Source organism: Diceros bicornis, chromosome 27 (genome assembly GCF_020826845.1).
Source record: "Diceros bicornis minor isolate mBicDic1 chromosome 27, mDicBic1.mat.cur, whole genome shotgun sequence".
Taxonomy (NCBI): domain Eukaryota; kingdom Metazoa; phylum Chordata; class Mammalia; order Perissodactyla; family Rhinocerotidae; genus Diceros; species Diceros bicornis.
In genome coordinates, this window is record NC_080766.1 from 37,104,500 (window position 1) to 37,129,090 (window position 24,591).

Here is a 24,591-nt window from a genome sequence, read left to right on the forward strand (position 1 = left end):
ATGCCATTTTGGTAATACAAGTACTTCCTAATTCATGACCAATCAAAGCTAGATTAACATATTCCATATATTTGAACTATTGTACAATAGAGAAGAAATATACGAAGTATGCTTATACTTCGTATAAACCATGCAGAAACCAGGATCCAAGGAAATAAGTACAATTCATTCTTGTACTTTCTATCCTACGTTATATCCTAAATTCTTGAAATCTTCCTCTAGCTCTAGAGTTCCTTAGTAATTCTCTAGTCCTCTGTGCATTTCACAGAAAACTTATAGCTCTATGCCTTTGCTCCACATGGAAATTCATTATCCCATCTCAGGGGAAGAAACCTAGGTGAAAGAAGTCATAGAACACAAAGCAAATCTTATTTATTATAAGATAATACAGCACTCAGTCTCGGCCTCTGGAGGACCTCCACCTCATCTTCCAGACAAGTTGAACACCACCAGCCACTGACGGGTCACCAACAGGGGAGAATTTTCACACAGGGAAAATAACGGGGCACCCAAAAGCTGCTTTCTTTTTGCCCCAAATGTAGGTCCAGTAAGGGAAAGGCAGAGCCTACATAACCTAGAGCAAAGGTCTCTACTCCACCCTTGAAACTACAAGGAGTCTCGGAACCTCCCAGGAGGCTGCAACTTCCTCTCAAACCCCGGAGGGCCCAGGGGCCACTCTCTGGGGTGGGGCATCGAGGCCCTGCGGGGTCAGGGGAGTCATCATCCAGAGCACAAAACGTATTAAAACCTGTCAGTCACAGTAAACACAGATTCAGGCTCTTAGTCACCTTCATGCAAATGCCAGGCCTTTCAAAAGAGAAAACACGTCCCTCTGTTAACATTAGAGGTTTGTATGTCCCAAAGCTCCATGTGGTTACAGAGAAGCAGAGTCAAAGACAAAATTTCATTTAACTAAATTCAATTAATGAAACTTTAAAACTCACTTCCAATTTGCAGGAAACACAGAGGATAGAGGAACAAGTTAAATGACTTCACAAGGAAGCAATCAGAAGAAATCCAGAAGGTGAGACATTTTACAGCACAGGCATCTTCACAAAGACAATGTCACAGGGGAACAAGGCAGATGGGGGTGGGAGGGGGAGATCCAGTCTAGATGAGAAGGGACTTAAGAGATATAATCAAACACAGTGAGTGGCCCTTTATTGGATTCTGGGTTGAAAAAACTAGCTGGAAAAGACATTTTGAGAGAATTAGGAAATATGAACATGGAGAGTATATATTAGACAACAAAAAGAACGACTGTCAGTTTTCGTAGGCATGATAATGGTACTGTGGAGATATAGGAAAATGTCCTTAATGTTGGAAATGTATATATGTCATGATATCTATCATTTACTCCCAAAATAGATGGAGCAGATAAGGCAAAATACTAACAATCATTAAATTTACTCAATGGGTATTTGGAGTATTTATTACGCTAGTCTCTCTAATTCTTCTCTATGTTTGAAAATTGTCATAATTAAAAGTGGAGGAAAAAACATAAAAAAGGTAAAATAAACATTAGCTATTATGAAAACAATAGATTCAAACTAAAATATTTGGGCAACCTGTTCCTTCAACAAATATTATGGGGTGCCTATGTGGGGAATCAGAATTGGCCACCTCAAAACATGTCTCTTTGGGGACGGCCCAGTGGTGTAGCGATTAAGTTCACATGTTCTACTTCGGCAGCCCAGGGTTCACTGGTTCAGATCCCGGGTGCGGACCTACTCACTGCTCTTCAAGCCATGCTAAGGCAGTGTCCCACATAGAAGAACTAGAAGGACGTACAACTAGGATATACAACTATGTACTGGGGCTTTGGGGAGAAAACAAGAAAAAAAAAAAGGAAGAAGATTGGCAACAGATGTTAGCTGAGGGCCAATCTTCCTCAAAAAAAAGAAAGATGACATTTAGGAATACAAATTAATACACCATTCTCTCACTCTTTCACCTTTAAAAAATAAATAAATAAATAAATACGTCTCTTTGCCTTGATTATTTTCAAGAACAAACGACTCTGAAGTAAACTTCAACCTCCCCCCCACTAACTGCCCAAAAGAAATTTAAGATAGGTCTTCACCACAGACAACTCTGGGTATCAACAGACTGGGAGGGTCCTTGCTAAGCCCATTCTTATCAAAGTTCTGTTTACCAAACATTTGCTTTCCCATCTCCATGTGAATTGCCTTCCTCCCCTTTGAAGTCCCAAACCACTACCCCCAACATCCTCCTCTGTCTTTAGCTGAAGATGCTATTTAAGATGAGAACCTCCACCATTTTGTTAAGTTATCCAGTTTTTCCTGGGTCTCTCCCATGCATACATGTTATAAAGCTTTGTTTGATTTTCTCCTGTTATTCTGTTTCATGGCAATTTAATTCGTGCCCCAGCCAGAAGGACCCAGAGGGTAGAGTATTTGTCTTCCTCCCCTACACATACCATACAGCAGACATTCTTGTGGGCTCTGAGGATTCAGTAGTGAACAAAAGGGCCAAAGTCCCAATCCTCAAAAGGTTTATATTCTAGCATGGGAGGTAGATAATAAAAAAGTACCTAAGCACAAGACATAGACTGTTAGACAGTCACAAGTGCCAAGGAGAAAAAAGTAAGCAGACAAGAGAGATAGAATTGCTGGAGGCAAGCCATTTTACGTAGGGCAGACAAAGACCTTACTGAGCAGGTGATGTTTAAGGAAAAATCTGCAGGAAGGAGGGAGGGTGCTATAATATAATTTGTATAAACATATCACTTAGATTTATTTATATAGAGGGATCCCAGGAAGAGCAAGGGCAGAGGCTCCAAGGGAGCAAGATGAAGGAAGTGTCAGGAACACAGAGTGAGCCAGGAGGAGGACAAGGAGCGACAAGGGCAGAGAGGTGGAGCAGGCCGCGGTGACCACACCATGTAGGGCCTTGAAGGCCACAGTGAGGACTGGGGCTTTCACTCTGGGAATGACAGGGAGCCCTGGGGAGTTCTGAGGAGGGGAGTGAAGTAACCTGACTCTGTTAGAGCAGGATCACTCCACTCTGAGGGCCATACTGAGAGCAGATTAAAGGGGGGCACACTAGTGGAAGCAGAGACCAGTTACAATGCCACTTAAATTACCCGGGAGGGAGGTAATAATGATGCCTGGACTGGCGTGACTGGCATGGTGAGAAGGGATGGGATTCTGAACATGCAGTCATACGTCACTTAACGACGGGGATACTTTCTGAGAAATGCGTCCTTACGTGATTTTCTCGTTGTGCGAACATCACAGAGTGATGCTTTTACACAAACCTAGATGGTACAGCCTACTACACATCTAGGCTACATGGGACTAATCTTAACGGGACCACCATCATGTATGTGGTCCGTCCTTGACCCAAACATCATTATTGGCATGTGACTGTACTCTGAAGTACAGGCTACAAGATTTGCTGACAGATCATATCTGAGATGTTAGAAGAAATGGGGAGTCAAAAATGAGCCCAAGATTTCTGGCCTAAGCACCCGGAGGGATGGAGTTGCCGTTGGAAACATCATGGGAAGAGGAGGTTTGGAGAGGAGGAACAGGTGTTCAGCTCTGAGCGGGTCACATTGGAGACAGTGATTAGAAATCCATGGAAACAACAGGCAGTAGGACACATGAGTCATGAGTTTAGAGGAGAGGTCCATGCCACAGACATCACCAGACCACGGAAGATAATTTGAAGCCAGGAGACAGGATGAGAGCAATAAGGGAGTGACTGTAGATAAAAAGAGAGGTTGTGCTGGTTTCCTGGGGCTGCCATAACAAAGTGCCACAAACTGTGTGGCTTAGAACAACAGAAATTTATTCTCACACAGTTCTGGAAGCATCTGAAATTAAGGTGTCAGCAGGGCTACAGTCCCTCAGTAGGCTCTCAAGGAGAATCTGTTCTAGGCCTCTCTCCTAGCTTCTGGTGTTGCCGGCAATCCTTGGTGCTCCTTGGCCGCCATCGTGTCACATGGCCATCTCCCCTCTGTGTGTCTGTGTCTTTTGTCTTCTTCTTACAAGGAGACCAATCATATTGGATTAGGGCCCACCCTAATGACCTCATCTTAACTTGACTACACCTGCAAAGACCCAATTTCCAAGTAAGGTCACATTCACAAGTTCTGGGGATTACGACTTCAGTGTATCTTTTTAGTGGACAAAATTCAACCCACAACAGGTGTGAATGCTTAGATGTCGGGGAGAAGAGGAAGAGTCTGCAAAGGAGACTGAGAAGGAAAAGAAAATCAAGTATATATGTGTGTGTAAGTGTGTAAGGTGGGGGAAGTGTCCTGGGAGCCCTGGGAGTCCAGTTTTGCAGGCAGCGAGAAGGTGGCTAGATAACAGAACAGTAAGAAGAGGGCTGATAAGTAACCGCTGGGCTCATCACAGCAGAGCCTGTCTGGTGGAGGCAAAGCCCGACAGGAATGTGGAAGAAGAGAAACTCTGACAAGGAGTTTCCTCTAATGGGAAAAAAAAGAATGGCGCAGTGGCTACAGAGGAACAGGGTCAAAACGGGTTTCATTTGGTTTGTTTTAAACAAGAGAAATAATGTCATGTTTTTTATGGTGATGTGAATGGTCCTATCCAGAAATGAAAACTGGTGAACAGGTGTGCGGAACCTAACGCTCAAACAGAGCGTTTTGGCTTTGGGAGCAGAGCTGCTCACCCATCGGGATGGATGGGGCTCACATCCCTTCTGAGGACACCCAGTCCTGCTTCCCCACTGGGTCACAGCCCTCCCTCCCCCTTTACTGGCCACACAGCCCTCCAGGACAGCCCTGGGAACTGACCTACGTTGCCACCCCTCCACTCCAGGCGGGGAGGTGGGAGTCCTAGTGCTGGAGGTTGGTGATGTCATCTTCTGATACCTTCTATTTTCTCGGTAAATAGGAAGCAAGAGCATCAGCTAAGAGTGAAAAGGAGGAAGGAGGTGTTGGAGGTTTGAGAAGGGGAAGTGAGAAAATGAAGGAAGCAGGGAAAATAACTGGAAATAACTGGAAACGTTCAGGGTCCACTTAACATTAGTGACTCTGAAATCAGAGTAAGCAGTCGGCACGATTTTCTGTTTTTATGCGGCCACGTTCAGCTCCGCAGCTGTGCTGGCCAGGCACAGAGGAAGCTGAGGGGGGATATAAAGCAGCACTGTGACTGACGTATGACAGATGAGGCACCGATGGAGACATAAAGAGAAATACTGGGATGGTCCTGGCCTAGGAGTTCACAATCCAGCGGGGAGCAGAGAGAGAGGAGCACCCCAAGACAAAACAGGAAGGAAGAGGTCAAGCCGAAGGGAGCTACCAGAAGCATGGTGCCAACTTTCCATCTTTGCACAAAGAACCAAGACACATTTTAAACGGAATATTCCCTGTTCACCATCATTTCTTTGATATACGCTCTACTGGAAGAAGAAGACAGAATGAATAAATAACATACAAGGGTAGCCCCCTGTTATGGTCTGAATGTTTCTGTCACCTCAAAATTCATGTTGAAACCCTAATCCCCAAGGTGATGGTGTTAGGAGGTGGGGTCTTTAGGGGTGATTAGGTCATGAGAGTGGAGCCCTCATGAATGGGATTAGTGCCCTTGTAAAAGTGACCCCAGAGAGACCCCTCGTGCTCTCTGCCAAGTGAAGACACAGCAAAACAGCCGTCTACAACCTGGTCAAGGGCCCGCCCCAGAACCAACCATGCTGGCACCCTGACCTCAGACTTCCAGCCTCCAGAAGTGTGAGAAACAAATATCTGTTGTTTATAAGCTGCCCAGGCTATGCTATTCTGTTTAGTAGCCTGAATTTACTAAGACACCCCCAAAGCTCAAATCTGGCCATTAGTTACCACCTACTCTGCTCCTAAACTTCAGTCAATGCCCTTAAGGCACAAAGTGAACAGATCTGAATTTCTTTCATCACAGTCTCCAGGGCTGTTGGAGATCTCACAAGGGTACCAAACATGCTAAAGATACATATCGGTGAAGAGCTTAAATCACAAAACCAGAGAGGTAAAATAATCTAGATGACTAATGTTTCTCAACTAACTCAGTTTCATCAACTCGAGCAGAGAGTTAAGTGGCTATTCAGCAGGTGTGGGCAATGTGAATCCCCCGTTCAAAGTCAATGAAAACCGGGATGAAACCAAAAAGAAACAGCCACTGCCAGGTAGAACTCTCAGAATGGGAATAAGGCACGGACTCTCCTCCAGAGTGAATTACCCAACTGGCCTTCTATACACCATTCATCTAAGAAACATGTATGGAGCACCTGCTGTGTCTCAAAAATAGTACCAGAGTCAAGAGAGGAGGAAAGACAGACAGGCATACATACACACAACTACAACAGCGTATGATGAGTGCTAAGAAAATTCACTCCAGCTATTCGAATATACACTTCCCTTTGGCAGAGGGGTCAACCTGACTTGCCAAAATTAATCATCTACTCCTATTTGCATACAAGATGGGAGCCAAATTCTCAAGGAATTACATTATCACTGTTATGTCTACTAATTACTAAATATTCCAAAGTATTTGTTTTTGAAAGCAATACTTAGAGATGCACAAATATGCAAAATAAATTAAAATTGATGAATGCAAGGCACCTGGGTTTTTTTCTTATACCTCTTCCACATAACCTTTCAGGACCTACACAGAGCCAAGTAAATTATGCAGAAAAAAGAGAATCTAAAAGATATAAAATGATATACAGAAAACCCTAAAGAATCCACCAGAAAACTTTTAGAAGTAATAAACAAATATGGTAAAGTTGCAGGATACAAAATCAACATACAAAAATCAGTTGCATTTCTGTACACTAACAACGAAGTAGCAGAAAGAGAAATTAAGAATACCATCCCATTTACAATTGCAACAAAAAGAATAAAATACCTAGGAATAAACTTAACCAAAGAGGTGAAAGATCTGTACACCGAAAACTATAAAACATTGCTGAAAGAAATTGAAGAAGACACAAAGAAATGGAAAGATATTCAGTGCTCTTGGATTGGAAGAATTAACATAGTTAAGATGTCCATACTTCCTAAAGCCATCTATAGATTCAATGCAATCCCTATCAAAGTTCCAACAACATTTTTCACAGAAATAGAACAAAGAATCCTAAAATTTATATGGAACAACAAAAGACCCCGAATAGCTAAAGGAATCCTGAGAAAAAAGAACAAAGCTGGAGGTATCACACTCCCTGATTTCAAAATATACTACAAAGCTATAGCAACCAAAACAGCATAGTACTGGCACAAAAACAGACACACAGATCAATGGAATAGAATCGAAAGCCCAGAAATAAACCCACACATCTATGGACAGCTAATCTTTGACAAAGGAGCCAAGAACATACAATGGAGAAAAGAAAGTCTCTTCAACAAATGGTGTTGGGAAAACTGGATAGCCATATGCAAAAAAATGAAAGTAGACCCTTACCTTACACCATACACAAAAATTAACTCCAAATGGATTAACGACTTGAATGTAAGACCTGAAACTGTGAAACTTCTAGAAGAAAACATAGGCAGTACGCTCTTCGACATCGGTCTTAGCAACATCTTTTCAAACACCATGTCTGACCGGGCAAGAGAAACAATAGAAAAAATAAACAAATGGGACTACATCAAACTAAAAAGCTTCTGTACAGCAAAGGAAACCATCAACAAAACGAAAAGACAACCCAACAATTGGGAGAAGATATTTGCAAACCATACTTCTGATAAGGGCTTAATCTCCAAAATATATAAAGAACTCACGCATCTCAACAACAAAAAAACTACCAACCCAATTAAAAAATGGGCAAAAGACCTGAACAGACATTTCTCCAAAGAAGATATACAGATGGCCAACAGACACATGAAAAGATGTTCAAAATCACTAACTATCAGGGAAATACAAATCAAAACTACAATGAGAGATCACCTCACGCCCGTCAGAATGGCTATATAATTAACAAGACAGGAAACAACATGTGTTGGAGAGGATGTGGAGAGAAGGGAACTCTCATACACTGCTGGTGGGAGTGCAAACTGGTGCAGCCACTATGGAAAACAGTATGGAGATTCCTCAAAAAATCAAGGATAGAACTACCATATGATCCAGCTATTCCACTGCTGGGTATTTATCCAAAGAACTTGAAAACACCAATTTGTAAAGGTACATGCACCCCTGTGTTCATTGCAGCGCTATTCACAATAGCCAAGACTTGGAAGCAACCTAAGTGCCCATCAAGGGACGAATGGATAAAGAAGCTGTGGTATATATACACAATGGAATACTACTCAGCCATAAGAAACGATGAAATCCAGGCATTTGTGACAACATGGATGGACATTGAGGGTATAATGCAAAGTGAAGTAAGTCAGAGGGAGAAGGTCAAATGCCATATGATTTCCTTCACTAAGTAGTAGATAATAACAACAATAAACAAACACATAGGGACAGAGATTGGATTGGTGGTTACCAGAGGGGAAGGGGGGAGGGAGGAGGGTGAAAGGGATAATTCGGTACATGTGTGTGGTGATGGGTTGTAATTAGTATTTTGGTGAACACGATGTAATCTATGCAGAAATAGAAGTACAATGATGTACACCCGAAATTTTTACAATGTTATAAACCAATGTTACTGCAATAAACAAAAAATTAAAAAAAAAAAAAGATATAAAATGAGACCTGGAACCTCTTAAGAAATATAGCTGTATGCAACCTATAATTCTCCTAAATGTTTATATTCACTACAGTCGAAGGCAACTTTACGCCATCAAGTAAAGCTGAGCACACACAGGAAGCCCTTAGCCTCCTCCTCATCCCACCCCCATTACCCCTGGACAGGAGAATAAAATTCTGGTTGCAAGACATATCAAAATTACTACCTGTTTGATGCAAATCTGCCTGATATGTCCTCTCAAATGCACTCAAGTTATAATGACTTAAGAGCTGCAGAAGTTGGGCCGGCCCCGTGGCTTAGCGGTTAAGTGCTCGCGCTCCGCTGCTGGCGGCCCGGGGTTCGGATCCCAGGCGCGCACCCACGCACCGCTTCTCCGGCCATGCTGAGGCCACGTCCCACATACAGCAACTAGAAAGATGTGCAGCTATGACATACAACTATCTACTGGGGCTTTGGGGAAATAAATAAATAAAATTAAAAAAAAAAAAAGAGCTGCAGAAGTAGCTGCTAACACATGCAGGGAAGAGGAATTAATTCATGATTCTTGGCTTAACTCCACTAATGACCACTAAGGCGGTGTGGAAATGCTATTGAAGAAAGAAGTTTGGATCACCTATATCAAGGCAAATGGGCTGACATAAGTAGTATACCCACCCCCACCCCCAAATCTATCTAACTCTCTGAACCCAACTACCAGAGTGTAGCAGAAATGTCACTTCTTTAGGGAAAACTTCTCTGACCCACAGCCCCTCCCAATCTAGGTAAGGATTCTCTTTCATAAGTGACTAGTGACTTCATAGCACTTATCAAATTGTAATTCCATAACCTGCATGACCATTTATTCAATGTCCCACTGTCTTGCTAGAATGTAGTCTCCATAAAGTCAGCATTTGTATGTTTCCGTCTTGCTCCCAACTATATCCATGGCACCCAGTTCCAAGTCTGGCAAATAGTGCAGCTTATTAAACATTCACCGTATAAATGCACATTAAATTCCTCACCAAGAAAAACACAAGTAACAGATGGTCAACTTAAAAAGCAAATTTAACCTGCTATTTTATCTCAAAATGAGTTTATTCGGGAATAGCCAAAAGAATTGCAATTCAGAATGTGCACACTATGGTAAACCATAGGCAAACCCAGCAAACATGGGGAGCTGCTTTTATAGAGAAAAAGGGGAAACAGGGAGGGGCTGTTCTAAACAAAAGTTCATGGGGAGAAACTAACAGTTCAGAGTGGCAACAGCTTCTCATTGGCTGAGCTGCAGCATTTCTCATTGGCGGGGCTGTTGCCATGTAAGGAAAGAAATCTTCCTTCAGTAATAAAGTAGTTTTACTTCCTGTCAGAGATGCAAGCCTCCTCTCCTCTCGTTCAGTGTAACTGAGGATGTATGATAGGGTGTGAGAGCTCCCCCTACATGCCTTCTCTACTCTAATTTAGTTAAGGTTTCTTTTATTAATTTCCACAAGATACATAGGTACATCAAGAGGTTAAGCCCAAAAACGGCAATGATAAGAGATAGTCTTGATATGAATCCATAAGCATCAAAAAGAAATCGGAAATCTTTGAAAGCCAAATCATTGGAAACAAAACACTACTATCAAATTACACCACGATGAAATTCATAAAAACCTTCCAATTAATGTTATTTTTTTAAACTCTGAACTTTAAGGATTTAATATTTACCTTTCTCTGAGATTGCAGGCTAATTAAACACAATTTAGGCGAAACCAAAAACTGAATGTTTTATAGCCACATAAATGCCCCTTTTCAATTAGCCACAGCACTAGTGAAATACTAGCCATTCTCAACAAAGGTAAATGTGTGTTTGTTTCTTATTGGGACATGTTGTACATAACATGAAAACCCCAAGGAATCTACAAAAAAAGTACCTGACTAATAAGCGAGTTTAGCAAGGTTGCAAAATACAAGGTCAATGTACAAAAACTAGGTGTATTTCTGGGCCGGCCCCGCAGCTTAGCGGTTAAGTGCACGCAATCCGCTACTGGCGGCCCGGGTTCGGATCCCGGGCGCGCACCGACGCACCGCTTCTCCAGCAACGCTGAGGCCGCGTCCCACGTACAGCAAGTAGAAGGATGTGCAACTACAACATACAACTATCTACTGGGGCTTTGGGGGACAAAAAGGAGCAGGATTGGCAATAGATGTTAGCTCAGAGCCGGTCTTCCTCAGCAAAAAGAGGAGGATTAGCAGGGATGTTAGCTCAGGGATGATCTTCCTCAAAAAAAAAAAAAAAATCTCTAAAAAAACTAGGTGTATTTCTATATATTAGCAATGAATATTTGGAGTCTGAAATTTTTTTAAATACCATTTTCAATGGCATCAATAGATCTGAAACATTTAGGGATAAATTAAACAAAATACGTGCCCAACTTGTACACTGAAAACTACAAAACATTACTGAATTAAAAATTAAAGAAGCCCTAAATAATTAAGTGATATACCATGTTCATGGATCAGAAGACTCAATACTGTTAAAATGTCAATTCTGGACCTGGCCCAGTGGTGTAGCAGTTAAATTCTCGTGTGCCGCTTTTGTGGACCGGGGTTCAGCAGTTCGGATCCTGGGCACGGACCTACTCACTGCTCATCAAGCCATGCTGAGGCAGCGTCCCACATAGAGCAACTAGAAGGATGTACAACTATGACATACAACTAGGTACTTGGGCTTTGGGGAGAAAAAAGAAAAAGAGGAAGATTGGCAACAGATGTTAGCGCAGGGCCAATCTTCCTCAAAAAAAAAAAAAGTCAATTCTCCAAATTGATCTACAGATTCAATGCAATCCCAATCAAAATCCCAGCAGGCATTTTTTATAGAAATTGATAACCTGATTCTAAAATTTATACAAAAATGGAAAGGGCCTAGAAGAACCAAAACAATTTGGTGAAAAAAAGAGTTGGAAGTCTTATACTACCTGATTTCAAGACTTATTATAAAGCTGTAGCAATCGAGACAGTAGGGTATTGGCATACAGACAAGACATACAGATTACTGCAACAAAATACAGTCTAGAAATAGGGCCACACATATATATTTAATTGATTTTTGACAAAAGTGAATTTTGACAAATTCACTTGAAAAAGGATCATCTTTTAACACATCATGGTAAAACAACTGGACATCCATACGCAAAAAAAAAAAAAAAAATCTTGACCCTTACCTTGCATGTATAAACCTAAACTGAAATGAATCGTAGACCTAAATGTAAAACTATGAAACTTTCAAAATAAAATATAGGAAAAATACTTTCTGACTTTGAAATAGGTAAAGCTTTTCTCAGATAGAATAAAAGAAGCATGAACCACAAAAGAAAAAACTGATAAACTGGACTGCATGAAGAAGAACTGCTGCTCTTCAAGAGATAATGTTAAAAAAAATGAAAAAACAAACAATAGACTGAGAGAAACTATTCTCAATACATATATCTGACAGAAGACTTGTATCCAGAACATAAAAAGAACTCTTAAAACAGAATTATAAGAAAACAAACAATTCAACTCAGAACATCAATGAAAAGATTCGAATAGACGTTGTCCAAAAGAAAACATCAGATGGCCAATAAGTACATGAAAGAATGTTCAGCATCCTTTGTCATCGGGAAATGCAAATTAAAACCGCAACGAGATACCACTACACACCTACTAGAATGGTTAAAACTTTAATTTCTGACAATATCTAGTGTTGACAGATGTGAAGTAACTGGTATTCGCAGACATTGCTGGTGGAAATATAAAACAGCGTAATGATTTTGGAAAACAGTTTAGCAATTTCCTATCAAATTAAACATACAGTTCTCATATGACGCAGAAATTCCATTCCTAGGTATTTACCCAAAAGAATGAAAACACGTGTCCACACAAAGACTCATACATGAACAGTCATAGCAACTTTACTCATAATACTCAAAAAATGCAAACAACCCAAATGTCCACTAATGGATGAATGGATAAATAAGTTATGGCATATCCATACAATGGAACACTACTTGGCAATAAAAAGGAATGAACTACTCATATACGCAACAACATGGATGAATCTCAAAAACATAATGCTGATTTTAAAAAAACAAAGAAAGAAAAGACACAGAAAAGTATATGCTGTATGATTCAATTCAGATGAAACTTCAGAAAAGACCAATCTAATCTATAATGATAGGAAGCAGATCAGTGACCGCCTGAGGCTGGGCATGGGGGTGGGAGAGTGGACGAGGATTGACTGAGAAAGAGAACAAGGGAATCTCGTGGGATACTGGAAATGTTCTGTATCTCGACAGTAATGGTGGTTACTGGTGCGTACACATTTATCAAACTCTACACGGAAATGAGTGTATTTTCTTGAATATTAATCATACCTAAAGTTGATTTTTTTTTATTCTGAGGTAACACTGGTTTATAACATTATATAAATTTCAGGCGTGCATCATTATATTTCAACTTCTGTTGACTGCATCGTGTTCACCACCAAAAGTCTAGTTGCCGTCTGTCACTGCACACGTGCCCCTCTATCCCTTTCACCCTGCCCCCCATCCCCTTCCCAAAACTTGATTTTTTTAAATGCAAATAGCAACAAGCTCATGCAAAACTAAACAATAACTAAAGTCCATGAGACTCTATATTCCCTAATGTCCAAAAGAACACCAGTATCCTAACTTCTGAAGAAAAGAATGCCTGAAATTATGTTTAGTGCAAATACACAGAAGCGGCTACTCTATGGTTAGTTAACATACTGTAACATCTGCTACAGAGCGTGCAGCTGAGATCAGAGACCTACAGTGCAGTGTCCTGTCACGTTAGAGCCATTCCACCCTGTCACTTGTCTTATCTGCTAAATTTAACCCATCTAACAAGATTCCCTGGGTGAAACATAGCCATACCTCTAATTCAGCATTGGATTCAAAATTTTTGTTACCACCTGTTTGTGTTTTGGTGCTCCTTTTCTCAAGAAACACCAAATAACTGATCTTAACCTATAAAGGTTTTCTCTCTCAGACACATTTGCCTCATTGTAAATAATCAGATTAGCTGTGCTTCAATCATAACATTGTAAGTTGCTAGGCAACCAAAAGTGGGTAAATCAGAAAACGAATCCACAAAGACACGGAACACAAGCTCTTTTTATGGGTGTCTCATTCTCAGTGAAACATTCTCAAGGAAACAGGAGCAGACATTCTTCTACTCTCATGGAATTTACAAGAAACAACCCAATTCTTACTTTTAGTATTTTAGAAACAAAATATTCACAGCCAATTTCACACAACATTGAAGACTCAGCATCTTTACACACATGATGAAGGCACACAGCATAGCAGATCTTTTTTTTTTTTTTTTTTTTTTGGTGAGGAGATCAGCCCTGAGCTAACATCCGCCAATCCTCCCCTTTTTTTGCTGAGGAAGACGGCCCTGGGCTAACATCTGTGCCTATCTTCCTCCACTTTATATGGGACGCCGCCACAGCATGGCTTACCAAGCAGTGCGTCGGTGCGCGCCCGGGATCCGAACCAGCGAACCCCGGGCCGCCGCAGCGGAGCGCGCGCACTTAACCGCTTGCGCCACCGGGCCGGCCCCCATAGCAGATCTTTTTAATCAAAGATGACTGGTTTTGGTCCTGACCTGATTTAAGGCAGGGATTGCTCACGTGGCAACCCTTCGGGTGGACTTTTATTCAGAGCAACAGAACCAAGCAGAGCAAAGTGTCGGGCAGGGTTTGAGACGTGTCTGTTCCTCCTCACCTGAATGGTCCTCTATGCAGATGCGTCTGTCCCAGCTCCACTGGGCCCCCTGCAGTCTGACCAACCCTTTCCTCACTTCTCCAGATTCCTCCTTGGACGGTACAGCATCCCAGCTTGGGTTCCCAAGGCCCCTACATTTCTGCTTCCCCTAATATGCTCAGCCACTGATCCCAAGCACCGTCACCACAGAATGAATGGACTTGGAGGGGCTTCCAGCTTCAGTGACACACTTTACTGAAACCAGTCCATCCCCACAGACATCCGGGTCAACCATCACCAACAGACATCTACGGGCCAAAATGAACCCAGGACGTGTTTTATTTGGCCCACTCATTTTGAACTAGCTGCTAACACTTAAAAATTATAACATTTCACCTCAAATTTTCTGCTCCTTTTGAAGAAATGAAAACTCTTTCCCCACAGGCCAACAACTGGCTGGGGCCAAGTAGCACTGCCCTCATTGCCTGGGGACACATCACACTCTCCAGGTGGACTCTTGTGTGCCACGTCTTCTGCCCCATGGGCATCTGGGCTGGAGATCACTCATCTTGGCCCTGGTATCAAGGCTGGCACCAATCCAGCAAGATCTCCCATGGGGCCTTTGATGCTATTTCTTTCTAGTTATCTCCATCATAATTCATCAGAGCAAGTCTAGTGATGCTGACTCTCAAAAACAGAAGGGGTCCAGTGTGGTAGTTCCTCAAAAAGTTAAACAGATGATTAACATATGACCCAGCAATTCCACTCCCAAGTATATATCCAAAAGAACTAAAAGCAGGGACTCAAACAGATACTTGAACAGTAACGTTCACATCAACATTATTCATAATAGCCAAAGGTGGAAATAACCCAAGTGTCAACAGATGAATCAACAGAGAAAAGGAGAGAGAAAATATGGTTATGTACCTACAATGGACTGTTATTCAACCATAAAAAGGAATGACGTTCTGATATATGCTACGATGACATGAATGGACCTTGAAAATACTATGCTAAGTGAAATAAGCCAGACACAAAAAGAAAATATTGTATGATTCCACTTACAGGAGATATCTAGAATAGGCAAATTCATAGAAACAGAGAGTAGAATAGAGGTTACCAGGAGTTAAGGGGAAAGAGAAATGGATAGTTAATGATTAATGGGTACACAGTGTCTGTTTGGGATGATGAAAAAGTTCTGGAAATAGATAGCGGGGATGCTCGCACAATAAAATATAAAATTTGCTATTTTAACCATTTTTAAGTGTACAATTCAGCTGCATGTATTTTACCATAACAAAAAAAGAGAGAGAGAGAGGGAGAAGGGGTCAAGGCCTCAACTCCTTTACTCCCCAGAAGCTCCCAGTCCTCTCTGCGATCGGCCCACTGCTCCCCATCGACTGGCCCTGCATACACAGAGGAAATGGAGGGGCAGCCTGTGTAGCCCCCCAGGGGCCTTCCGATGCTTTCCTCAGGGTTCCTCCCTGACCTACCCACACATCACCAAGAGGGACCACTCAAGTGACTTCTGAGAATAAGTCTTTTCCCAAGTGACTTTCCACCTAGACAGAGAAGTGATTGGCAATGCCTCTTGCTAAACAATGTTAAGCTCTGCTCCGTCAGGCACCTGACTATAGCCACGGTATGAAAGCTACCATTTGCTGCACACCCACTCCACATGGAGCACTGTGCCAGGCGTCTCAGACCCAGGACCCCAATCCTCATCAAGCAACACCTCTGCAATACAGCACCATCCACAGAAGAGGAAATGGAGGCCCAGACAGCATTAATGATGCCTACACCACACAGTCACAGAGCTGGAATTTGAACCCATGACCCCAAATCTGCTGGCTCCCAAATCCTTGCTCTAATTCCTATCAGACAGTCCTCAGCAGGAGGACGTAACCCAAAAGGAAGCAACATAGACAATGTCTATCTACTGTCATCAAAATGCCAAAGGCACCACAAAGAAAGATATTAATAAAATGGATGTGTGTGGCTTGAGCTGCAGTGGGGTGAGAGGGAGAAGGGTCAAGGGCAGGGGAAGGAGTAGGATGTTTGGTAAGAGAAACTTAAATCTGAAGCTTGGGTCTACCATTAACTAACTGTGTCTGCTTAGGCAAGCCCAGATGAGGACAATTCACAAAGAAACAAAGTTTTTATCATTTAAGTGAGTTACCACTCACCACTCTCTGGTTAAAGCCAGAAAGAGAGGGCGTACTCAAAGGGGTTCAACAGAAGGACTACTTACAGAACTGTGGGCAGAGACAAGAGAATCAAAGAGCAGCGATGAAGAAGCAACTGGACCAGCGACAGGCCTGAAGGAGCAAGAGGACGGAGCCGCCCGCAGGGGCTGTACGCCATGAGGGCACAGAGGAAACCATCCACCTCTCACCTCCTGCCCGTCAACCTCGTGCCCACACAACCTTGTGGCTGACAGCAACCAGAGCCCGGGAAGACGCAGAGAACAAGGGGACAGGGTACACTGGGCAGCAAGCAACACCAGCCGAGAGGGAACCCAAAGCTGCTCGGGACCAGCAGGGGACGCTCGCTCTCAACTGACCACCTCTCACATACCAGCCCTGAGGCACAACTTGGGCCCAGCAACGGATGAATTTCTACACATCCCCACCCTCCACTAGTGATGGACCAGACCTGGAATGGTAACTCTGCAACTCCAACAGATTTACGACAGATGGCATCAGATATCTAAGTCCTAGGAATAGGAGTCCCTCATGAGCTGAACTTGTCATAGTCATTTCTAGGTCCCCAATGCCTGGGACACAGTAGGCACTCAATAAATGTCTGTTAAACTGTACTCCTCTTATTATGTAAAGGTATGGCTCAGGCTCAGGCTCTGAAAGGCCACGGATTTACTGCATTTTTTCTTACCTGCCAACTAGTGAAGACCACAAAGGGCTGGGGTGGACCAGTAAAACGGAGGTAATGAATAAGTCATTTCTAATAAGGCTGGTTTTACAGGCATCACACCTCCGCTGGGCCAAACGGGATCATTTTAGAGGTGAAATCTATTCTGCAAGCGCAGAGACCAAAAGAAAGCCATGGACGGCCCTAAAAGAGAGGGAGACTTTACGGGTCCGAGCTCAACCACAGCTTCTACTCGAGAGGCGCTAACTTCCACCGACGGGGCTCGTGGGTTTGGGTTCAACATCCGTAGAAGTCTCCAGGGCCTTCATTAAGCCTGCCTGTGTAAAACGCCCGCCATTTGTCTCAGGCCAACACAAACAGGCTTCTGACAGAGCGAGGACGTGGGGTAGGAGGCCAAGAAAGCTGTGTGTTGTGAGCCCAGGGTGCGAGTGGGCACGCCTGTGGGCGGCCCTGCCCAGCCCGCCCTGAGGTGGCACGTCCTGGCTCACACACACACGCTCACACTCATGCACACGCACCCACACGCAGATGTCAACGTCCACATGTCCACAATGCCGAGCGAGCAGCAGGCCTGGACCTCCAGGCACAGGATGGATTTTGAGTACATCGCAAGGCCCCATCCATCCTAAACTATTTGCCCATCACCTGTGGGCCTGGCCTCGACCTCCCTGGAGCGCTGCGCGTGGAGGCAGGAGACCCCAGCACAGAACGGGGTCAACAGCTCTGCTACCGACCAGCTGGGAGGCACTGAGAGGCCCTGCCTGTTCTGGGCCTCAGTTATTTCATTTCTAAAACGAGAAAACTAGAACATTCCTTTCAGCTTCCACATTCAAGATGCAGCTTCAACATTTATTGTTTAGCCCCAAATATTTAATGCTCAGTTAAAACTATAACATCATCTCTAGGATTCCAAAATTAAAATATACATGTTACCTGAAAAGAGAGAAGTGGCTACTAGGAGGAGGATTCAGAGAAGGCCAAGAGCTTTCTTCTCTAGTCTACTTATTTTAGCAAAGGTTCATCTGTTCAAGTGGCTGTCACCATGACACTCGGGAAAGTTCAGAGAATCTCAGGGAACACCCCGTTTCCCTAGCAGGGCGGCAGGGAGGGGCATAGGACACTGTACAAGGAGAGGGTAGATCCACATGCAGTCATTCAAAGGAGATAGTCTAAGAAGTCTGTGTTCCAGACAGTACTACTAGTTTACGGGAAGGAGCAGCTGATGACCAGCGTGTACTTGGTGTCGTTTCTAAACTGGAAAGCATGTTAATAACGGATAAAACTATTCCAACTTTCTCCTGAAGCTCCATCTTGTCAGTCCACCTCCGGCACGTCAACAGCTGACTCTTAAACTGTTTAACATGGTTGTTTACAAAATACCCGTTATACCTGAATAAAAGGTGACAGACCTAAACTGGACTGGGCAGCCAGTCCAAGCTGGGTGGGCTGTTTACTGCATACCTATCCCCCAAGGCCCCTCGGGTCCCCCAGACACAGGAGCAGAGGAAGTGTTTCACAACACATTAGCGGGAAAAGCCAAAACGCTTTTTAAGTGTTCCAACAAGACGCACTTACTAAATGCCTACTATAGGAAAATACTGGAAAAGAGATACAAAGATTAACAACATATGGTCCTTGCCTTCAAATGCTCTTGTATTACAGTTTAGTGGGGCAGAGAGACACTCACATAAATAATACAACGGCATTTGTACACTATTTACAGTGTACCAAAAAAAACTCTTATGGAAGCCAGCAATCAGACCTAAGCTTCCAAGTCACCATGCTTGAGTTAGAAAGTTGAAAGAAAAATTGTAAATCCTATACTCACGACGTGGTCATTGGTGGAATTTTCCTAGATCGGGGACAGAATCCCTTTTTTGGGCATAAAAGATCAACTAGTTGTGGCACTAGGATGTTTTATGTTCCATAACTTAGGACTTTTAAAATATGTTATATCGTAAGAATTTTATACACACTGGACCATGTGAAGATGGGATGTGCCCATAGCCCAGTAGGGTGAAGACCAGCCATCCAGAACCATTATGAACCAGGAGGGCTACTGGTTTTACTTCAAATAACAAGCCCAGGGCCAAGTGGAAACAAGTGCCACTCTCTTGCCAACTCCTAGAAGCAAAAATGCCGAAGCCTCACGCTCTCGTAAACAACTTAGGATAAGTTCTGTGGTTTGTGTTTTACTTAAAGGCAGTAACATATGCATCTTTCAAAAAACCAAACCTTCTTTATCAAAATGTGGCAAAATATTAACAAGGGGTGAATGCAGGTGAAGGCTCCATGGGATTTGTGTACTATTCTTTCACCTTTTCTGAAGTTTTAAATGTTTTTTTAATAAAAACATGGGGAAAAACAAAGGGATTGGCTCCAGAAACTCTCTCTAAGGCCCCTGCCAGCTCCAACATTTGCTGTATATCTTTGTTCTGCTGTTAATCCTGGAATCATCAAAGACACAGCTTTTGTAAAAGAAAAAAAAAAAAATCAAAAAACTAGCACCCACCAAGAACCCCTTTAGTGTTTCACATCTGGTTGGGTCAGCACAACCCTTCGGGCTGTCTGCATCCGGGCAGGGTTGCTAAGGCCATTTCAGGCAAGAACACCTTCCTGAAAAACCAGACTTCGATCGCCATGGATTGTTCCTCCGGAGGCCCGGATCTTGAACAGTCCAACGGCAGGCCGTACTTTCCCCGAGCACAAACCCCAGTGCGCTCCGTGAAGCTTTTCAGTATACGTGCAATCGGTGTATTACTAACAGCTTATTGGCACTGAATGAAAAACACACAAGTCTTAATCTTCAGTCTTGAATTGAGTCCAGGTTCTACGTAATACCTGGCTGGAAGGGATACGGCCGTAAGCATGCTTGGTGACTGGAGGCTGTGTAGAGAGACCTGAGTTTTGAAACCAGGTTTGGTAGCTTAACAAAATTTACTGGTTGTAGAAAAAGTAAACTTGCCTCTGGGGAGGTGAGCTCAGCCACACCATTCTGACAGCAGCCCCTGGTGGCCAGTTTAGTAAAAAGTGTTGGCTCTGATGCTGGAAGTTCTGACCTTGCCTTAATGAAGGTCTCGGCGAGCAGAGAGGCCATTCTAGGTAACAGTTGGGGGGGTGATTAGAGAAGCAGCAAAAATTCAAACTAAGGTGTACCTTTGAGTCACATAAATTACCAAGTCATTAGGATCCCTGTCACTTGCATTAAAAAAAAAAGGCAGTACTGTCTTTCAAAAGTAGAAAAAAATATGAGAATTTACTTTAAAAGGGCAAGATAATAATACAAGATAATACTTACCTTAGTTTGAAAGTTACCTCCTTTCTTAATTGTGTAGAAAACCTTTAAATATTCAAGGCGCATGGATTCTTACACAAAATAAAGCATGTTCTGTCTACTTTCCTATACAACACCACCCGGCACACTAATTTCCACATACATATAAGGAATTACTCCATACGGCAGAAACTTCTAGAAAATGCTGGTATCATTCGTTCAGAGAATAAAATAAGACAGTCAAGATGGTAAGTGAGGCCTGATTTCTGGTGGCACAGATTCACACCACTTCACTGGATATAAATAGAAGAATGTTCAGAGGCTGACAGCCGGCTTCAAAGGCAGGGCGCCATAGGAAGGAGAAGCCGCAAGCCGACTTCTTTGTAAGGTGCACTCTGTCCTGGGCCATGAGAGAACAATCTGGAAACAATCTGCTGGGCAGCTGCTCTCATCAACAAACTGTTTATTGTAAGAAAGTGGTTGGGTCAAAGGCTAAACATCAACCCGAACCAAAGCATACAGAGCAAAAATCAATACCGTCCCTGCTCAAGAAACCAGGACTTCGCCTGCAGAAAAGAGAGGGTGGGAAACTCACGGCTAGTTCTGAAAGGGCGAGTCGGAACAAACCTCCCGTATTTCAGTGTGCAGGGTTGTACTGTATATTATTACAACTGGTTATTTGCTGCCATTTTCAGAATGGCCTGATAACACCAGCTAACATACGACACTCAAAACAAGCACAGAAATCACCTTTCTAAATCACTTGCCCAAAAAAGTTACAACGGTTTATATCTCGGTGCCTCCTTCTCGCCTTAGTTTTATAAAGGGACCGAAATGCTTATACACAATGCATGGATAATACAGCCCATCTTTAAATATGTCCAGTTAGAAACTGGAACACTGACTGGATAACAGATTATACGAAGGAATTGTTTTATTTTAGGTGTGACCGTGGTATTTCGGTGACGTTTTTAAACAGAATTCTTATCGTTTAGAGACAAATACTAAAATATTTACAGATGAGAAATTGGATACAATACCTGGGATTTGCTTCAAAATAATACTGGAGGAGCAGTGGGTGGGAATAGATAAGAGTGGCCAGAACGGAAAACCGTGAAGCAGAGTGATGAGTACACAGGGGTTCATTACGTTATTCTGTTTATTTTTGTATATTTGTAATTTTCTATGAAACAAATTCTTTACTTGTATGTACAGTTCAACAGTTACTACAAAAAAGAAAAAAAATGTTTTCTTAAATATAAGAAAAGTATTAACCTACCAACGCAAATTAATTAATTCCCCATAAGGACACATATATACACCACGGTATTACTAGGTGCCCCACATGACTGTGTTGGAGCAACGTCTGAAAATGAGCTGTTAAATCCTGAGTCGAACACTGGAGAAGTAGAAAGAGATGCTCAGCATGTTCCCACCGCGTCTGTGATCCACCAAGCCACAATCTGTCAGAAACGGTACCACAACACGGCGTTCCATAGTTTAATTGCATTATGGAGCATGAGGACATATAGGAGCTGGTAAGAAAACCCAACTGGCAAAAATAACAGGGACCAGGCTTTTAAAACAATTTAGCACTCAAACTTTGCAAACACAACTTGTTTGTAAATTTGAGGCTCCTATATATGACATTGATAATTCTTAAATTAACAGTAAAATTAACTTGAGAAAGAGCCTGAAATAAATAAAGCAGAAAGCAAAACATTCTTTCATGGTGCTTAAATTAACTATGTAAAGGTACCTATCAATGATTTCAAATTGTTCCACTATAAAGAGGAAAATGATAACAATCACAAATTCTTACAAAAGAATGCATCCAGAGGAACTGCTTAAAAAGTTAAAAAAAAAATTTTTTTTGAATCTCATTGCTTTGCTGGGACCAGCATAAATACAACAGAGTCCTACAAAGGATGTGACGTGTTTCTCATTTACCCTCTCCCAACAGAATAGAGAAGGTCTGGTCATGACAATTCAGTAACAGTGGGCTGTCCTTTAAAAAGCCATCTTCTGTGACAAACTCATTCATCTAATCTGAGACACCACACCTAACCCGATCACAAGGAAGGAAAATACACACAGAGAGGCGAATCTTCAAAATTACAGACCTTTGACCCTTCAAGCGTTTTGCAGGCTGAAAAAACAGAGAAAAACTTAAATCATCACATAGATCAAGGCTGCCTATGGAAAGCAACAATCTAGAATAACAATCTAGGCAATTCTAGGCAGAGAGAGTCTGGAATTCCCCACTCCCCAAAATAATGAATCATCATTTTTTAATTTATGAAACCACGGCTTGATATTTTAAGAGCTATATTTCCTTTTTACTGAGATTAAAAATGGGAAGGGAGATTAGTGGTGCCATTATTCAATTACTCTCTAATAATTGCTGTACGTGGAATTCATTTTTGCTCAAAGACAAGAAAACAACTTGTCAAATCTTTCCTATGGCATAGAAAAGCAAACCTCTACAAGTTTTCTTAGAAGAATATTCACTTTCAATTTTAATTATTTTTCAAACTTTTACTTTGCCTGCAGGAGGCAAGTAGGTTTACACTCAAAGTTTTTACAGCTCGTGCTCAGGAAAGACGAGTGGTTTGCGACACTGACAAACAGTCCGGCGATGCATCTGCTAGGAATCGGGCAACCCTGCTGACTGGTGATGATGCCAGTCCACTTTTGCAAGAGATTCTATTTAGAATTTGAATTTAAATCTCAGAGGTGCAAGAGCCAAGTGCTAACGCAATCCTTCTCTTCACCCATAACGCCTGTCTCCCCACACTCGGACACACACACAGGAGAACTTCCACCTCCACAACAAAATTATGTTGTAAATCTCCATGTGTCAATGGGAAAGTACACTTCCTTTTTAGCAAAAATCTCAAAAAAAAACCGCTCCACGAAGAACGATTCTATTTCAGCAATCTTACAGCGTTTTCCTGAAGTTTTAGTTAAAGCAAACATATGAATGTGTGTGTGTATATATATAATTCGTGTTAAAATTATAAACACTCGGGGCCGGCCCGTGGCTTAGCGGTTAAGTGTGCGCATTCTGCTGCTGGCGGCCCGGGTTCGGATCCCGGGCGCGCACGGACGCACCGCTTGTCCGGCCATGCTGAGGCCGTGTCCCACATACAGCAACTAGAAGGATGTGCAGCTATGACATACAACTATCTACTGGGGCTTTGGGGGAAAAAATAAATAAATAAAAATTATAAAAAAAAAAATTATAAACACTCAAATACCACTAAAAAAATCAATTAAAACAAATATTCTAAAGACTCTAAGTTGTTTTCATTTAAAGCCATGTTCCTCAATTGATCAAACGGGGTCTGATCTCCAGAATTTTTTTATGAGGTATAGTATCTCCAACATTGAATAAGAACCAAAATTATAATCTGTACTCCAATATTTCTTCCACTGATTATATTATTAACCAAAGCCTGAAAATATTTTAAGGAAGAAAAATACAACACAAGCAGAAGGATAATGTAGAATTGTTCTAGAAACACCACACAAGCAGAAGGATAATGTAGAATTGTTCTAGAAACATCTAGTACCTGGAAGGCTGTGTAGCCAAACTTGGCACAGCAATGCCTGGAAAGATGCATCCACTCACAGGCAGCCCCAGGGGCCAAAACAAGAACAAAACTAAGGAAGCAACTAACATTCTCTTCTTATGTCTAAGAGAAAGAGACTGATGGACAGACAGACAGACTAACCTTGGCTGAGTTTTCCTGCCGCCAAGCTGGCCTGCTTTCACGAGGAAGCCTAAGAAACCTTCGCCTCGTCCTGACCCAGCCTCACTGTTGAGCTACAACACAGCAACACCACCAGCCTGGCACCCCGGCTTGTCTCTAACCTTCCCGCTTGGGCAGGGGAAACGGAGGATTAAGGACCATTCAGGTCCACAAGTTGAATGTGAGTTTTGAAACCCAGAAGCACTATAAACGTTTTTTCAAGACAGCACAATTCTCGGAGCAACGTTCTCAATTAGCATGAACGGAAACAAAATGTGCTCCCGAA

At 42.4% G+C, this 24,591-nt stretch overlaps 1 protein-coding gene across 4 annotated transcripts in view; it reads right to left on the bottom strand.

Annotated features, from left to right (window-relative positions):
- Positions 1 to 24,591, bottom strand: part of HLCS (holocarboxylase synthetase) — a 188,897-nt gene that overhangs the window by 137,534 nt on the left and 26,772 nt on the right. The gene's annotated exons all lie outside the window — the stretch shown is intronic.